Below are 9,118 nucleotides of genomic sequence, written 5' to 3'. Positions count from 1 at the left end.
TTAGCAATTGTCATTGACTTTGACCACCGAGTTATCTGCCTAGCCAAGGTTTCATCCTTAGGCAACTCACCCCGGGTCATGTAAGCCAAAAATGGCACCGTCCAATCTGGGATGACGTGAAGAGCCGCCACCAATTGCGCTTCTGGGTCAGGAACAGCTAAGTCATCCTCTGTAGGCACCTTGACAGAAGGGTTATGCAGAATATCCAAGAAGGTATTAGGTGGAACCGGCTTACGCTGAGACCCTAGCCGGCTTAAAGCATCAGCCGCCTCATTCTTTCTGCGATCAATGTGCTCAACCTGATAACCCTTGAAGTGTCCCGCAACAACATCAACTTCACGGTGATAAGCCACCATGAGGGGATCCTTGGAATCCCACTTGCCTGAAACTTGTTGAGCCACCAGATCTGAGTCGCCAAAGCATCTTACCCGGCTTAAGCTCATCTCCTTCGCCATCCGAAGACCATGGAGCAAGGCTTCATTCAGCTGCATTGTTAGTACAAGGGAACATCAACCTTAGCACAGAACAAAATTTATCACCTCGAGGGGAAGCTAAAACTACTCCAGCCCCCAAGCCCTCCAATTGCCTAGACCCATCAAAGTGAATAGTCCAATATGTGTTGTCTTGCTTTTCTTCAGGCATCTGCAGCTCCGTCCAATCATTGATGAAGTCCACCAGTGCTTGAGATTTGATGGCAGTGTGTGGTACATACTTTAGACAATGAGGCCCAAGTTCAATGGCCCGCTTAGCGACTCGTCCTGTGGCTTCTCTATTTTGAATGATATCTCCTAAAGGAGCAGAACTGACCACAGTTATGGGATGACCCAAGAAATATTGCTTAAGCTTCCGGCTTGCCATGAACACCCCATAAACGAGCTTCTGCCAATGCGGATACCTTTGTTTGGACTCAATAAGCACCTCGCTGATGTTGTAAACCGGCCGTTGAACCGGATGTTCCTTGCCATCCTCCTTGCGCTCCACCACATTGGCCACACTGACAGCATGTGTGTTAGCATCCACATATAATAATAGTGTCTCCTTATCAATGGGAGCAGCAAGGACCAGCGGCTCAGCTAGCTGTCTCTTCAAATCTTCAAAGGCAGCGTTAGCAGCGTCACTCCAGAAAAAGTCGTCTGTCTTCTTCATCATCTAATACAGCGGTATGGCCTTCTCACCTAACCGGCTTATGAACCGACTTAAAGCAGCAATACGACCCGCCAGTCGCTGAACATCATTGATACACGCCGGCTTACCCAAAGGGTAATTGCCATGATCTTCTCCGGTTTAGCCTCAATGCCTCTATTTGAAACCAGAAAACCCAAAAGCTTGCCTGCAGGCACACCAAAAACGCACTTGGCCGGATTAAGCATCATCTTGTAGACCCGGAGATTATCAAAGGTTTCCTTCAGATCCTCTATCAAGGTCTCCTTCTCTCTGGACTTCACCGCAATGTGTTGGGGAACGTAGTAATTTCAAAAAATTTCCTATGCACACGCAAGATCATGGTGATGCATAGCAATGAGAGGGGAGAGTGTCGTCTACATACCCTCATAGACCGAAAGTGGAAGCGTTAGAACAACGCGGTTGATGTAGTCGTACGTCTTCACGGCCCGACCGATCAAGCACCGAAACTACGGCACCTCCGAGTTCTAGCACACGTTCAGCTCGATGACGTCCCTCGAATTCCGATCCAGCCGAGTGTCGACGGAGAGTTCCATCAGCGCGACAGCATGGTGATGATCTTGATGTTCTACCGTCGCAGGGCTTTGCCTAAGCACCACTACAATATTATCGAGGAGGACTATGGTGGAGGGGGCACCGCACACGGCTAAGAGATCAAGAGATCAAGTGTTGTGTCTAGAGGTGCCCCCCTGCCCCCGTATATAAAGGAGCAAGGGGGAGGGGGCGGCCGGCCAGGGAGGAGGCGCGCCATGGGGAGTCCTACTCCCAGCGGGAGTAGGACTCCCTCCTTTCCTTGTTGGACTTGGAGAAGGGGGGAAAGAGGAGGGAGAGAGAGGAAGGAAAGGGGGGCGCCGCCCCCCTCTCCTTGTCCTATTCAGACTAGGGGGGAGGGGCGCGCGGCCCAGCCCTGGCCGTCTCTCCTCTTCTCCACTAAGGCCCACTATGGCCCATTAAGCCCCCGGGGGGTTCCGGTAACCCCTCGGTACTCCGGTAAAATCCTGATTTCACCCGGAACAGTTCCGATATCCAAATATAGGCTTCCAATATATCAATCTTCATGTCTTGACCATTTCGAGACTCCTCATCATGTCCGTGATCACATCCAGGACTCCGAACAACCTTTGGTACATCAAAACTCATAAAATCATAATATAACTGTCATTGAAACCTTAAGCGTGCGGACCCTACGGGTTCGAGAACTATGTAGACATGACCGAGACACATTTCTGGTCAATAACCAATAGCGGAACCTGGATGCTCATATTGGCTCCTACATATTCTACGAAGATCTTTATCGGTCAAACCGCATAACAACTTACGTTGTTCCCTTTGTCATTGGTATGTTACTTGCCCAAGATTTGATCATCGGTATCCAATACCTAGTTCAATCTCGTTACCGGCAAGTCTCTTTACTCGTTCCATAATGCATCATTCCGTAACTAACTCATTAGCTAGATTGCTTGCAAGGCTTATAGTGATGTGCATTACCGAGAGGGCCCAGAGATACCTCTCCGACAATCGGGGTGACAAAACCTAATCTCTAAATACGCCAACTCAAAATGTACCTTTGGAGACACCTGTAGAGCTCCTTTATAATCACCTACTTACGTTGTGACGTTTGGTAGCACACAAAGTGTTCCTCCGGTAAACGGGAGTTGCATAATCTCATAGTTGTAGGAACATGTATAAGTCATGAAGAAAGCAATAGCAACATACTAAACGATCAAGTGCCAAGCTAACGGAATGGGTCATGTCAATTACATCATTCTCCTAATGATGTGATCCCGTTAATCAAATGACAACCCATGTCTATGGGTAGGAAACATAACCATCTTTGATTAATGAGCTAGTCAAGTAGAGGCATACTAGTGACATTAAGTTTGTCTATGTATTCACACATGTATCATGTTTCCGGTTAATACAATTCTAGCATGAATAATAAACATTTATCATGAAATAAGGAAATAAATAATAACTTTATTATTTCCTCTAGGGCATATTTCCTTCAGTCCCCTTCTTGCACTAGAGTCAATAATCTAGTTCACATCACCATGTGATTTAACACAAATATCCACATCTGTATGTGATTAACACCCATAGCTCACATCGTCATGTGACCAACACCCAAAGGGTTTACTAGAGTCAATTATCTAGTTCACATCACTATGTGATTAACACCCAAAGAGTACTAAGGTGTGATCATGTTTTGCTCATGAGAGAAGTTTAGTCAATGTGACACTCCAAAAAAAATTTGGGTTTTGTTTTCAGCAAGAGTCTTGCTTGGTTTAAAGAAGGTCTTATAAACCCTTCATGAAAACTTCTCCGAGTTTTTCTTCTAAAAATTCTTTTCTTGGTTTTAGTTTTCTTCTAAAAGGAAAACCTTTTGGTTTTGGGATTTTATTTGGTTTTGATCCTTTCTTGATTTTACCATGCCTCCTATGGTAAAATTTTCCCAAAACCCCTCCTTCTACTTTGGGACAACCCAATCATTCTGTCCAAACCAATAAAATCCATTTTTGGATTTTATTCCATTAAATTCTTTCCCCAAAATAATTCTGTCCTTTATTTTGAGCCTAGGTATTTTGCAAAGCAAGTACCTTAATGCCTTTGACATTTGATCTCAACTCAACACCTCTGGATAGTCCTTAGCACCCACAACCTAGAACCATCAAGATCCACTCTTCTCCTTTTCAAAAATTTCAAATTTCACTCTCTGCAAGTGTGGACCAGATTTGCCAGATTTGGTGAAATTCATATCTACACTTCTCCAAAAATTCCACCAAAATTCAGGCAACCCCTAGCTGCAATGAGAGACCACTCCACCAAAAACCAGCTCAAGGAAAAATCCCTACTTGCCAAAATCGTTCTGTCGAACACCTGGCATGCACTATTTCTGTTCATCTTCAGTAAAATTCCTATTCAGTGTCCTTTCTCCGTCAGAGTTTCAGTCACATGTCCACAGTGCTCTTGGCACGTTGCTCACAGCCCCTCCTTCTTGTCCAGAGCTCCACACGCGTGCTTGGCGCGTTCCTGGCGTCGGTGGCACCCTGGCCCGCCTGCGCCGGCGTGTTTTGCGGCGGCAAAACCACCGTAGCGGCCGACAGGGGACAACACTGCGGCATAACGCCGTTCGGCACCGCCCAAACCTCCTGACAGCTCCGCGTGGCCATCTCCTTGCCAGCGCACGCATAGCACCGTCGCCGTGGCCTGGCACGCACAGAGCGCGTTCTCTGCCGCCGACGTGCCGTGCGGCCGTTCCATCGAGGACAGGCCGTAACCACCCCTCCCGTGCTGAGTTGGACACTGGAATGGCACCAATGCTCCGTCTAGTCGATGCTCCAGCTCCTAAACCGACTGTCCAGCCACAGCGCTGCCGTAATCACTCGCCGGACTTATCCGTTCACGGCAACCGCCTCGGGCCAGCTATAAATAGCACCCCTGAGCTTGCTCTCGCCCCCGCACAACACCACCACCTCACCAGACCCCGCCTGGCCATTGGAAGAGCCTCAAGAGGCCCTTCTTCCTCAACTCTGGCCACCTCGTTCCGCCTCGGCCTCCACCTCGATTCACTCCGGTGAGGCCGTCTCCGGCGCCCTAACCTCGTCAGCAACCCTCTCGAGCAACTAGGAGACTAACCCCCACTCCAATTTGACCCTCGCAGCTATCTCCGACGAGGTCCATGACTGCCCGAACCGCCGTCCGCCGGAGCAAGGGCCGCCGTCGACACAGTGCTCGCCGACGACCACCACCACCACCCACAGACGCGGAAGAACATGCTGATCACGAAGGTACCATCCGATCGCCCTGCCTCGCCGTGGATCGCCGCCGGCGACCACCGCATCTCTCGGGCGCCGTCGCGCCCTGTTTCCCTCGTTTGAAAATTCAAACCTGACGGGTGGAGCCCGCCTATCAGTCTCTCAGCCGTTTCTTTTAAACGAACCGTTTTCTGGACTTTTCAGCAAAACCCCCTGGAAGTTTTCTGTTTCATTACAGAAAGGTCCCTGGACCAAAACCCTTATATCGTTTAAACAAAATAGTGTTTTTGTTTTATTCCTTTTCTGTTCTCTTTAAAATTTTGTCTAGTTGTTTTATCAGATTTATTTGAAAATTATTTGGTATACTTTTTGTGCACCTCGCGGTATTTACGTTACGTGCGTATTATTCTTATACCGTAGATTTCGGAGGAAGTGACGGAGCCGCAAACTTCACCCAGTTAGACTCCGACTACTTCGAACCAGGCAAGCATGTTTGAACTCTTGATATGATGAAGAGTTTGTTGCATTGTTTGCATTTTAGGAGTTTCATGGCATGTTTATGAACATATCTCTGAATGTTATTTTCATGCACAGAAATGGAAAGTAAGTTTCGGAAAGCCATATGTTGTTGGATACATATTGGCATGGCCATGAGTTGGCATGAGGATGGGTAAGATGGCAGTGTTGTGACATGCCAGTCTTATGCCAGTCCATTTGACAGCAGTGTCATCGTGAATCAAATCATATTCCCATTCATTTCCTTTCTTGTACTGCCACATGTTTTCCGCAAGGAATATGGCTTAGTAAGTTGCAACCATTTTCCTGGTACACACCAAGTAGAGAGGCCGGGATGAGGGCTCCATGGCCCTGGATTAAAGCCCGTCATCCGGTCAGGGGGCATGGGTGTTTCCGGTTGGGACCGAGAGGGGGGCACCCCTTAGAGCGCGCGTATAGAAATTTGATCCCATGCTATTCGAGGTTGTGACCTCCTCGTCTCAAAGTTTTTTTTGGATGTTGCTTAGGGTGATCCCTGGCATCGTGAGGTGGAATGGGTGTGTACTAGTTAAATGTGTTTCTACCGAAATACCGTAGACGGAACTAGTCCTTGGTGACTACGGAAATCCGTTGGCTGTGGTTAGTTAGTACAAACTCTGGAGAGTCTCAAATCCTTTAAATCATCTTGTACTTGTCCAAGTACTATATTCATCTTATCTTGTCAGATATCAGCCTCAGTGACAAAACTCCGGTGGAATACATGTGTGATAAATCCGGTTAAAAGATTATTCTTGTGGATGGACTAATCTTGTTATTTACATTTTTTACAAGCCCTGTCTGTGATGTCGCCTAGACGTCCGATGGTGGCATACTTGTTATTTACATTTGTTACAAGCCCTGTCTGTGATGTCGCCTAGACGTCCGACGGTGGCATACTTGTTATTACATTTGTTACAAGCCCTGTCTGTGATGTCCCCTAGACGTCCGACGGTGGCATACTTGTTATTATATTTGTTACAAGCCTGTCTGTGATGTCTCCTAGACGTCCGACGGTGGTATACTTGTTATTTACATTTGTTACAAGCCCTGTCTGTGATGTCGCTCAGACGTCCGACTGTGGCATTTCTTTTAAAGCCCTTTCTGTGATGTCGCTCAGACGTCCGACTGTGGCATTTCTTTTAAAGCCCTTTCTGTGATGTCGCTCAGACGTCCGACTGTGGCATTTCTTTTAAAGCCCTTTTGTGATGTCGCTCAGACGTCGACTGTGGCATTTCTTTTAAAGCCCTTTATGTGGTGTCGCTTAGACGCCCGACTGCGGCATGATTTTATTTGTTTACCTTTCGAGGCGTCGCTCCAGACACCCGATCGGTTTTCAGTTATTTTTTTACTTGTCAAATATTATTATTGATTGAGCATCATTATTTTTGCTCATGACGCATTCATGCATCATTTGTTATATCTTTTGTCCGAACTGTCTTGCGAGTACTTTCAAAGTACTCACCTGGCTTGTTGATTTGGCCAGATGTTGATGAAGGCGATCTCATGGATGAAGAGTTCATAGCGAGTCCGACGCCTAGAGGAGTCCCAGTCAGTCCCGTGCGATCCTGCTTTGGTCATTGTATCATATCCGCTTCCGCCACCCCAGAATAAATTCATCGAGCCTCACCTCGACGCTCGATGAGCTGCCAGTAGAAGTCAAGTCATCCACCACCACTTTTTATCTCGAGCTAGTAGCATGCCACCACACCCCTGTGCCATAACCGCCCTTATGTAAGATATTGGCGAGTTTGTAATAAACTGTTGAGCAGCCTCAACTCAACCCTGTAATATATTTAATGCTACTGGTCCTCTGTTTATCAAGTATTTGTCTACCAGTGAGGATGACTTTTCCTATAATGGGATCAAAAGATCGGTTTTCCCAATAAGCATTTTATTGAAAGTCCGGTCGTGACAGACTTGGTACCAGAGCCAGGAAGCCACTAGGTGCGATCGCTAATCAGTTATTAGCATGATAGAGTTTATTCATCTTTTCACAAATGTAGTCATTTTTTCTGACAGTCAGCATAAAATTTATGATCTGATCGTTCAGAATTTTTGCCTACTTTTGTAGATGGCCGGCGACGAATGTGAGTCACAGATGTTCGCCAACGTGCCTGAGGGGTTCGTCAAACTCCTCTCCTTCATCGTTTAGGTCGCGATGGGGCCATCCGTGCGCCTAGTCTTCACACTTTATCCACACAAGATCAACGATAGTATGACCATGCACCAGGCCGCGGTGCAATTCAGGGGAGGGCATTCTGAGATACGCCACCTCCGATTCTTGGGGAGAGCCATGCCTACAAAAAGGCATGCTATGCAGATGGCCGCCCGCGAGGCGATAGCTCGTCTTCAGGACGTTCTTCCTGCAATGAAGACCCGTCGCTACCGCTACCTTCCATGCCATGTACCCTACACCTGTCACTACTCATTATCTTGCCCTAGAGGAGAGCGAGATGAGGCCTTTGAGATGCTTGTCGAGTACCTCCGAGCCCAGGAGGCAGCCTTCGACAGCATGGTGGACGACCTCGTAGCTGCCTGCATGGACTCAGTTCATGGCTGTGCTGCTAACAGGAGGGAACTCCTGCACACCACTCCACCGCTGACTTTTGTCTTGTCCTCAGCTTCTCATTCACCTACCATTCTCGCCACTGCTGGTCGTCTGCCTACCACTGAGGAATTTAACCAAGCTATTGCACCTACTCCCGTCCACTCTGCACCACTTGTTGCTCCCACTCCCATACGTGCTACTCCACCTATTCCGCCCACTCGTATTCGTGTTATTCCGCCTATGGCACATGCTCCGTCAGCTCACCGCAGCGTTTCTCGTCTGGAACCTATTAGCGAGGAGGAGGTTGAGTCCCCAGCGTCTCTGTGTCTCACCCTCGGCAGGCCAAGGGAGATCCTCACCATCTCCGACTGAGTACGTTTAGACGCCATGCGATGTACCGACTTGTGAGATATGTTTATATGTACATAGGTTCTGAGAAGTAGCCTGTTTGCGCATCATGTAGGATCTGGAGAAGTGCACTAGTCTCAATAACATGTCAGGATTATGTACGCATATCCCGAGTGATGTAATGTATAATTATGCTCGCGTGTAAAATATGTAATAGTCCTTCTCCGCGCGAAAATCGTGTATTTGGTATTTCAAGATTTTCTTTGTGTGTGATTTTATTGACTTTTGCGACTCTTTTTCTTGTCTTATGAGTTTCACAAAATGTATCCCCAGAGTAAAAGATGTCTCGTCCTTGGACGCGCTCTATGCCAAACCAGCCAGAAGAAAATTATGGCACACCGCAAAACCACAATTTCACTCAGGGACAGACAAGTCAACAGGACAGTGAAACAACTTTTACCCAAGTGTGCCGTCTGTATGAACAGAGTCAGCAACAACACCAGGAAATGATGAACCAATTCATCAATATGGGAAATCACCGTGGTCAGTATCAGCCGCAATCCAAGTTGTCTGAGTTACAGAAGACGCGTCCCCCGACATTTTCTCATACTGACAAGCCTCTTGAAGCCGACGACTGGCTTCGGGACATGGAAAGAAAATTAATTATTGCATAGTGTTTAGACCAGGAAAAAGTATTGTATGCACCACATTATCTCACAGGAGCAGCTGCATCGTGGTGGGAAAACTTCCT

Source organism: Triticum aestivum, chromosome 4B (genome assembly GCF_018294505.1).
Source record: "Triticum aestivum cultivar Chinese Spring chromosome 4B, IWGSC CS RefSeq v2.1, whole genome shotgun sequence".
Lineage (NCBI taxonomy): Eukaryota > Viridiplantae > Streptophyta > Magnoliopsida > Poales > Poaceae > Triticum > Triticum aestivum.
This window is presented reverse-complemented; position numbering follows the sequence as displayed.